This window comes from Lolium rigidum, chromosome 3 (assembly GCF_022539505.1).
Source record: "Lolium rigidum isolate FL_2022 chromosome 3, APGP_CSIRO_Lrig_0.1, whole genome shotgun sequence".
Lineage (NCBI taxonomy): Eukaryota > Viridiplantae > Streptophyta > Magnoliopsida > Poales > Poaceae > Lolium > Lolium rigidum.
The window spans coordinates 234,521,527-234,532,401 of NC_061510.1; positions in this window are offsets into that span (position 1 = coordinate 234,521,527).

The window sequence follows — 10,875 nt, forward strand, 5'->3', positions numbered from 1 at the left end:
TTGGCATCAAAAACTGAAAATGTGTGGTATTTTGGCACTTTGGTTTTGAAGTGTGGTATTTTGGAACTATTGGTTTTGAAGTGTGGTATTTTGGCTATTGTCTCAAAGGGGAGGGCTAGGTTTTGTGCTGGACTTGGCAGTTGGGCCTTGGGCCGAAGTTTGCTAGAGCGCTGGAGGCGTGGACAGGGCAGTGGGGGTGAAGTGGGTGTTTCCTATTTGACTCTCATTGCGTCCGTTAGCAGCGCAACCTGTAGGTCAAAGGGCGTCGTGGGCCGGGCCAGGTCCATGGTGGTGGCGAAGGGAGAAGGTGCATGGAGGAAGACCGCGACCACGCAATCAACTCACCGGAGACGGGGAAGCCGTGGGCGGCGGAGACGAAGCCGGGACCTCATCGAAGATGGGGGCCGCATCGTCGCCGACGGAGGTGAGGACGAAAACCTTAGGGTTTCAGGTGCGGTGCGCAGTTTGCCGGAGAACTTAGGGGAGGGTGAGGCTTGTCGGGGAACTTAGGGGAGGGTGAGGCTTGCCAGAGAACTTAGGAAAGGGTGGGGATCGCCTGCGTTGGGGGGTTTAGAGGGAGGGCCGGGCGATGGTGGACCGGCGGTGGCCGCGGCTCGAGCAGGGCGAGGCGGATGCTGACATAGGCATCCTGGATGGGCCTGCCGAAGATGGTACCCGGAGTTTAAGGAAGGCCCATGACCCGAAAGTTATGAAGCCCGGAAACCCACTAGTGTATCGACTATGGTAAATAGAGATAGATTAGGAATAAAGAGATTTGTAACTTCACGGGACAAACTCAGAGAGTCTCCCGGCGTTTTGTAACTTGTGTAATACGAACCCCTCGGCTCCACCTCCTATATAAGGGGGAGTCGAGGGACAAAGAAAGGATCAATCTCATTGTCAACTCAACCCTAATTTTCAGCAGTCGAGTACCTTTTCGGCTGAAACCTTTGAGATCTACTTGCCCTCTACTTCCGCAAAACCCAAGTCTACAACTTGTAGGCATTGACAAGTTAATACCTTGTCAATTGGCGCCGTCTGTGGGAACTAGAGGCGACAAGGAGTTGATCTCGATGGCATCCTCAACATCTTCGACAACATCATCAACTTCATCGGTAGCAAGCAACGCGATGGACGGAGGTAAACAGATCGAAACTGGTCTCGTTGATTTTGTTCCTCACCCTCCCACCCGTGTGGATGCATATGCGCACCTAGAGGATCCAATGGAGATGACGTTCGGAAGCTTCCACTTCCGCATCGGGAAGGAAGGATCACATCGTCTCGTGGCACCGATTTCATCGGGTCCGTCAGCGGTCGATTTCGATTTCTCAGATCATCATCATCGTTCGAGACAGGCGACGAAGAGATCTCGCCGCCACGCTTCACCAAGTCTGCTTCAAGCGGCAAACTCGCCGACATCTTCGGCAACATGTCCTTCGGGTCGTCTGCATATTCAGATCTAAGCAGCGACTCAGAGAGCATCAATGATGTCTACGCACGCTTCTATTCCTGTAGACAGTGTTGGGCCTCCAAGAGCAGAGGTTTGTAGAACAGCAACAAGTTTCCCTTAAGTGAATCACCCAAGGTTTATCGAACTCAGGGAGGTAGAGGACAAAGATATCCCTCTCAAGCAACCATGCAATTACGATACAAGAAGTCTCTTGTGTCCCCAACACACCTAATACACTTGTCAGATGTATAGGTGCACTAGTTCGGCGAAGAGATAGTAAAATGCAAGTGATATTGATGTATATGAGCGGTAATAACAATCTGAAATAAATATGGCAGAAAGTAAACATGCAGTAGAACAGTAAATAAACGGAGTTTCGATATTTGGAAACAAGGCCTAGGGATCATACTTTCACTAGTGGACACTCTCAACATTGGTCACATAACTGAATAAACAAATACTTCTTTCTCTACACTCTCTTGTTGGATGACAAACACCATTCATTGTGTAGGGCTACAAGAGCTCCCTCAAGCCGAAGTTAACAAGCTCCACAACATTCGGTGTTCATATTTAAGTAACCTTAGAGTGCATAATAGACCATTGCAATTATACCGAGTACTAACATAGCATGCACACCGTCACCGTCGAAGCTATGAAAGGGGGAATAGATCGCATCAATACTATCATAGTAATAGTTAACTTCATCATCTACAAGAGATCACAATCATAACTTATACCAAGTACTACATGATGCACACACTGTCAACATTACATCATGGAGGAGGAATAGACTACTTTAATAACATCACTAGAGTAGCACATAGATGATATTCAACTAGATCACAAAGCTCATGATCACATAAAGATCACATGGGAGAGAGAGATGAACCACATAGCTACGGTACAGCCCTTAGCCTCGGGGGAGAACTACTCCCTCCTCATCATAGGAGACAACAGCGGCGATGAATATGGCGGTGGTGTCGATGGAGATGCCTTCCGGGGGCAATTCCCCGTCCCGACGGCGTGCCGGAACAGAGACTTCTGTCCCCCGAATCTTGGCTTCGCGATGGCGGCGGCTCTGGAACTTTTCTCGTATCGTGGCTTATTCTTTTAGGGTTTTCACGACGGAGGCTTTATATAGGCGGAAGGGCAGCCTCGGAGGAGACCTGAGGGGCCCAGACCATAGGGGGCGCCCCCCCTTGGCCGCGCCGCCTTGTGGGGTGGGGCCCCCTGGCTCCCCTCTGGCCCCTCTTCGGTGCTCTGGAAGCTTCCGGGAAAAATACGATACTGGGCGTTGATTTCGTCCAATTCCGAGAATATTTCCTTTGTAGGATTTCTGAAACCAAAAACTGCAGAAAACAGGAACTGGCACTTCGGCATCTCGTCAATAGGTTCGTTCCGGAAAATGCATATAAATGATGTAAAGTGTGTATAAAACATATGTGTATCATCATAAAAGTAGCATGGAACATAAGAAATTATAGATACGTTGGAGACGTATCAATCAGCAGCTTCGATTTCATCGACATATCTACTTCTGCTCGGGAGGTCTTCGCCGATCTATACGGTGTCACCAACCCTGAGGAAAACATAGCGACAAAATACCACCAAGTCTGTTTAATTGGTGAATCAAGTCACCGGGAAGAAGAATCAGAGGCTTTCGATGATTTGGAAAATCCATACATTGATCCCACTGATCTTACACGAGGACTGGGAAGCAAGTACGTTGGTCCTACACCGCGGGAGAAACTCCAACTTCCGCAAGTGGCTTGGGACAGAGCAGCAAGAGCTATGAACGGCACGGAGCCGATGACCACTGCCGCTACATTAGAAGAGATGCAAGCATACCAATATAAACTCGCTCGTGCAAGACGAGAGATAGAAAAAGAAAAGGTGATACTTGAGCAAAGAAAAGCTGCAGCCTCCGCATCGAGCGGGCGAAGAGCTGAGTTAAGTCGACAATCAGCGACTTCGGGTGACAACCACAGAGCAGCACGCGACAGAGGAAGATCTCGCCTGCAGCATATACCTGAGCATGAGCGGGAGTACTTGATACAGAACCTCGACATGTCCTTTATGTCGATAGATACAAGAGGGAATATTATCCCCAAAACACCGGAAGCTGGGTACATGGCGGCTCAAGCTTTTATACTAGCATCAAAACCACTGGCTGGAGACCCGAGAGAGGCACTGTATCAGATGGCCATGACAGGAGTTGGAGTCATGGGAACAACGTTCGCAAGTCCTAGTACACCACAATCGGAAAGTGCTCCAAGACGAAATAGTCCTCGACCCACCATGGTGGTGCGAGACCCTCCATGAGTAAACCTGGCGAGAAATACAGAAGTTCAAGATCGAGTAGACAGAGCACTGGAAAATAGATCTAGGCGATATTCGCCAGAAGTCGGGGAAGAGGATATGTATGGACTCCCCTGCTTTACTCGATGAGTTCGCAGAACACGGGTCCCCTCTGGCTTTAAGCTGCCAGATGGTTATGAAAAGTTCGATGGCTTGCAAGATCCCGAAGATTGGATAACTAATTTCTTGGAAACAGTTGAGCTATTGGGTGGATCAAGAGCAACAGCTATGCAGAGCGTCCAAGTCCATCTCAGTGGAGCCGCAAGATCATGGATAAAAAAGTTACCAGTAGGATCCATCGACAGCTGGGAAACTTTTGAAGAGTTACTCGTGAAGAATTTCCGTTCCACATGCAAAAAGCCCACGTCCATAGAGCGGCTAAGGGCCTGCAAGCAAAAGTATGGCGAACCAATGAGAACATACATCAAATGATGGAGCATCATAAAAAACTCTGCTTAAAATATATCGGACGAAAGAGCAATAGATGCATTTGTCGCGGGAATCCAGAGGAAAGACTTCATCGAGGACTTGGGTAGATCCAACCCGAAGACAATCGCAGAACTCGTGGACATAGCGAATCGCTGGGCAGATGGAGAAGATGTCGTGCATAATAAACGGCACAGGTCACCCGAGGAGGATCGCAACAGAAACAATAATCAAAATAGGCGACGATATTATCGTCCATACTCAGACCATGACGGTCTCGGCCAAGTGGCAGCTGGTTTCCGAGGAAACAGTGGCGGAAATAATCGGGATGATTATCAGAGAAGCAATGAACAACGCGGTGATCATAGAGACGCGCCAAGCTCTAGCAGGAAAAATAATCGACCAAGGTTCCAGCGGCCATACAATATATCACCCGATGATCTCTTCAACGGGCCCTGTCAAATGCATTTTTATCTCGACAACGAGGGAAAAAGACAGTCGGGTCACCTTCAGAAGCACTGTCGAACTTTCCAAGCCTTGCACCGGTACGCGGGACATGCCAACGCACAGGCAGCAAACAAGGGGAACCCGCAAGGGCCAAGGAGTGAGATTCACCTCCCACCTCCACCCGCAATCACCAACGAAAACCGGCATCAGTTGCAACTGGCGGCAAACCCAGACAACGGTCCTTACATTGATATAAATGGAGCGGTGGCGATGATTCAGAAGGGCAGGCCCTCGAATAGGGCCCAGAAGGTGATTTCACGACAAGTGTTCATGGTAGAAAACATACCTCCACTAACGATAGAATATCTGAATTGGTCGGGACAGAACATCGGGTTTACTCAAGCGAATCATCCACCTCAAGTTCCACGACCAGGGCAATCAGCTATGATCCTGCCGGCAGTAATCGCAGGATTCGACGTATCACATGTGTTCATAGATGGCGGGAGCAGCATAAACCTCATGTACGCAGATACATTGAGGAAAATGAACATATCTCTGGCAAATTTAACACCGACTGACATGCGCTTCCACGGCATCACGCCCGAAAACCCAAGATATCCATTGGGAAAGATCAATCTCGACATTCAGTTTGGAACCCGAGAGAATTATAGAAGAGAGAAGCTGGAATTTGAAGTCGTGGATTTCCCGTCACAGTATCATGCTCTACTGGGACGACCAGCTTATGCTAGATTCATGGCAGTGCCACATTACACATACTTACTATGGAGGCTTCCTGGACCCAAGGGACCAATTACGGTGAAGGGAAGTTTCGCTTTGGCAGATAAGTGCGACAAGGAATTCCACAGGATGTCAGAAACCTTTGGGATGCAGGCAGAATACATGGCGTCAAGGTTAACAACTGATTATGATATGTTGCCCGACGGAGGAAGGCCGCTTAAGGAGCAAACTTTCGACACCTCCAAGAACTCAAAGGAAGTGCAGATCCACCCGACGGATCCTAAGAAGACGACGGCTATCGCAACAAACATGGATAGCGCATAGGAAAGCAAGCTCATCGAGTTCCTCCGTGAGAGCTGGGAAATCTTCGCATGGTGTCGAGCTGACATGCCAGGAGTACCCAGAGAACTTGCCGAGCACCCTCTTAATCTGGATCCGCGAGCGAGGCCGATTCAACAACCTTTGCAGCGTTTCTCTGAGCCAAACCGCAAAGCTATGCTATATGAGATTAATCGACTCAGAGAGGCAGGATTCATCAAAGAACTACACACCGAAGCTACATGGATCGCTAACCCAGTACTAGTCCTGAAAAAAAATACATAGGTCCTTCGCATGTGCGTCGACTTCACGTGTCTCAATAAACATTGTCCAAAGGATCACTTTCCCCTCCCGAGGATCGATCAAATTATCGACTCCACGGTGTGTTGCGAACGTCTTTCCTTCCTGGATGCATATTCTGGTTACAATCAGATCCGCTTGAAAGAAGAAGATGAAGTCAAAACAGCTTTCATAACTCCTTATGGCGTGTTTTGTTACAGGACAATGCCTTTCGGGTTGAAAAACGCGGGAGCTACTTATCAGAGGATGATGCAGAAGTGTCTCGCCACACAGATTGGCAAGAACGTTCAAGTATACATTGACGACATCGTCATAACAAAAAATCACGGATCATCCCTGATCGATGATCTCAAGGAAACCTTCGATAACCTCGACAAATTCTGCCTCAAGTTGAACCCGACAAAATGTTCCTTCGGCGTTCCTGAAGGAGAATGATGACTCACAAGTATAGGGGATCGCAACAGTCTTCGAGGGAAGTAAAACCCAATTTATTGATTCGACACAAGGGGAGACAAAGAACACTTGAAAGCCTTAACAGCGGAGTTGTCAATTCAGCTGCACCTGGAAACGAGACTTGCTCGCAAGAGTTTATCGATAATAACAGTTTTATAGCGAGTAGCAGTAGCGAAATAACAGACAACGAGTAACAAAGACAGTAGTAGTGATTTGAGTAACCAGCAGGATTAAAATACCGTAGGCACGGGGACGGATGACGGGCGTTGCATGGATGAGAGAAACTCATGTAACAATCATAGCAGGGCATTTGCGAGATAATAATAAAACGGTATCCAAGTACTAATCAATCAATAGGCATGTGTTCCAATTATAGTCGTACGTGCTCGCAATGAGAAACTTGCACAACATCTTTTGTCCTACCAGCCGGTGGCAGCTGGGCCTCAAGGGAAACTACTGGATATTAAGGTACTCCTTTTAATAGAGTACCGGAGCAAAGCATTAACACTCCGTGAACACATGTGATCCTCACATCACTACCATCCCCTCCCATTGTCCCGATTCTTGTCACTTCGGGGCCATTGGTTCCGGACAGCGACATGTGTATACAACTTGCAGGTAAGATCATAAACAACGAATATCTTCATGAATCAATAACATGTTCAGATCTGAGATCATGGCACTCGGGCCCTAGTGACAAGCATTAAGCATAACAAGTTGCAACAATATCATAAAAGTAACATCTACGGATACTAGGCACTATGCCCTAACAATCTTATGCTATTACATGACCAATCTCATCCAATCCCTACCATCCCCTTCGGCCTACAGCGGGGGAATTACTCACACATGGATGGGGGAAACATGGCTGGTTGATGGAGAGGCGTTGTTGGTGATGATGGCGATGATCTCCTCCAATTCCCCATCCCGGCGGAGTGCCAGAACGGAGACTTCTGGCTACCGAGACAGAGTTTCGCGATGTGGCGGCGTTCTGGAGGGTTTCTAGCGACTTCGACTTCTCCCCGTGCGTTTTTAGGTCGAGGCCAATAAGTAGTCCGAAGGAGGGCGTCGGAGGCCAGCCGAGGGGGCCACACCATAGGGCCGCGCGGGCCCCCCTAGGCCGTGCCGCCTTATGGTGTGGGGCCGTCGGGCCTCCACTTGATTTGTCCTTCTGGCTCCGTCGCATTCCGGGAAAATAGGGCCTTCTGTCAAAATCCCGAGGTTTTTCCCGAAAGTTGGATTTCTGCACAAAAACGAGACACCGTAACAGTTCTGCTGAAAAAGAGCGTTAGTCCGTGTTAGTTGCATCCAAAATACACAAATTAGAGGCAAAACAATAGCAAAAGTGTTCGGGAAAGTAGATACGTTTTGGACGTATCAACTCCCCCAAGCTTAGCTTATTGCTTGTCCTCAAGCAATTCAGTTAACAACCGAGCGATAAAAGAACTTTCACGAACACATTTGTTCATATGATGTATATATTCTCATGATATGGCTAATACTTAAGCGAGTTCATAATAAGGTACATGCAAATAAGATCATCTAACAGCTATGTCAATCATGAAGAGGTACCAACAATTAATAATAAGCATCATGAATCATGTATATAAGCAGGATTGCAATGTTCATAAGAGAGTATGATAAAGTGGTATCTCGCTTGCATGTATTTGATCGGCAAAACATAAATGCCCGGGCACCTCTGGAGTTCATAGAAAGACTAGAAGTAGTGATTGTCAAAGATAAAGGCATCAAAGTTATACCACAATCAATCATATTTTGAGACAAGCATATTATACTAAGAATGACAGTTGTGCTCTCAAGAAAGTGCTCAAAGAAAGGATGGAGACACAACATAGAAGTAAAAGATTGACCCTTCGCAGAGGGAAGCAGGGATTAACATGCGCTAGAGCTTTTCATTTGTAAAGCAGGAGTAAAATTATTTTGAGAGGTGTTTGTTGTTGTCAACGAATGGTAATGGGTACACCAACTACCTCGCCAACCGGACTTTCAAGAGCGGCTCCCTTGAATTATTTGCATGTTTATGTGGCACTCCTTCCAACCTTTCTTACACAAACCATGGCTAACTCGAATCCTCGGGTGCCTGCCAACAATCACATACCATGAAGGAGTGCCTTTTTAGTTTAGTTTTATTATGATGATGACACCCCCAACCTTTGCTTACACAAGCCATGGCTAACCGAATCCTTCGGGTGCCGTCCAACAATCACAAACCATGGAGGAGTGTCTATTTAAGTTAATTAATTCGGGACTCGGGAATCCCATTGCCGACTCTTTTTGCAAAATTATTGGATAAGCGGATGTGCCACTAGTCCATATGAGAGTCCGTCAAAAGTAAATGACAAGGTTGAAAGCTAAACACCACATACTTCCTCATGAGCTATGAAACATTAACACAAATTAAGAAGCATTTTGAAGGTTTTAAAGGTAGCGCATGAGAATTTACTTGGAATGGTTTGAAATGCCATGCATAGGTATTTATGGTGGACACTCTGGAATAACTTGGTTTTCATGTGTTTGGAGGCACGAGCAGCGTTCCCGCTCAGTTTAAGTGAAGGCTAGCAAAAAACTAGGGAGCGACAAATCAAGAGAGCAAGAATCGTCATAATCATGCTTGCGGCAAAATAAATTAACCGAGGCATAAAAGTGATACAAGAACTCGAAGCAATGTAAATCATTAAGGCTTAATTGACTTTTGTTCAGTCATATGCATGCGTGAGCATGTGCCAAGTCGATATAAATGAATTATTCAGAGGAGGATACCACAATGCCATACTTACTTATGAGTAAAACAATGCAAGCAAACATCCATGACATGCTACTTATATTAATAATTGGAGCTAACATGAGAGATTATGAACTACTAAACTTCCTTAAATGACATATACCTCACATGAACCAACTAAGCATGCTCACATGGATGAGTATATGTACAAAAATGAAAACAAATAGAGTTCATACCAGCCTCTCACCACAATCAGATTGTCGTAGATCGTCATTATTGCCTTTTCACTTGTGTAGCTTGGATAATATGAAATGAAAACCACGCTCCAGCCACCGAAGACCATTGAACTCATGATGAACTTTACAAACCAAAGAAGAACAGCAAATATTTTTGGTGTTTTCGAATTTGAGAACAAGAACAAAAGGAAACAAGCAAACAAAGCAAAATCTTTTTGGGTTTTCTTATAGCAAACTAGCAATAGCAAATAAAGCGAAATAAATGCAAGAATCCAAGATAAACAAATGGTGAAGAGAAACAACAGAAATATTTTTGGTCTTTTTGTGTTTTAGGAAAGAAACAAAGTGAAAGCAAGAAATAGCAAACTAAAAGAAACACGGAAAAGCGAGATGGAGAAATCTGCCAAAACCTGACAGAAGTACAGAAATCGATTTTTACAAAAATCTTACGTTGCTCAGCTCGAAAAGTGTTCAACTAATGAAAGTTAGATAACAACCTGGGGAACCTGCACAAAAATTGGCAGCTCAAAATAACGTTCTGGCTGTGCGCACGAATATTTACGGTAACAGTCCAGAATCTGTTTTCAGGCAGCACTTCCCCAAATATCATCTTCCTCTCATTAGAAAACCACTCAAACAAACTAAGCAAGTATATACAAGTATCCAGCAACCATAATATGCAAAGAATGAGTGATGCCGGTATACCTCCCCCAAGCTTAGGCTTTTGGCCTAAGTGGAGTTCAATCCCATCGAGGCCATGAGGTAGTATCCCCGTAGTACGACGAAGATGGATCATATTCCGGGTATGTGCTAGAAGAAGCACCCGGATACGTGACGGTATAGTCGTAGGAGGGCTCGGCGTCCTCGGAGTCATGCTGCTAGTGGAAATCTTGTATCTTCATATGTTCATCCACCTCCTCCTTAGTGCGCGACCATGGTTGCCTGTCAATACAAAACAAACCTGGCTGGGGAAGAGGGATTTCTTTCTCATCCCCGTCAGCAAACAACATTCTATAGACCATATTATCTAAAGTGGACTCGGTGGTAACAAAATGATGGCTTTTCATAGCAGTGATATCAAGCCTCCTAGGGGTTGATGGCACATCATTAGGATCAATAGGAAGTCTTAAATGTGTTAAAATGCGCAGTGCAATAGTTCCTCCAAAAATAGGCCCCCTGTTAGACAGGCGGCGAGCAATAAGAGAACCAAGATGATAAGATGTCCGTCCAGTAAGTGCAATATTCAAGAAGGCAAGATGGTAACTAGAAATATTGCTAGTGTTCTCCCTACCAAGTATGCTAGTAGAAATGTAATATGCAAAATATTTAATGGCGGGGAGTTGAATGTTCCTTATCTTGCCCCGCTGAATGGTGCAACAGTCATCATTGGTGATCCCTCGATAGAG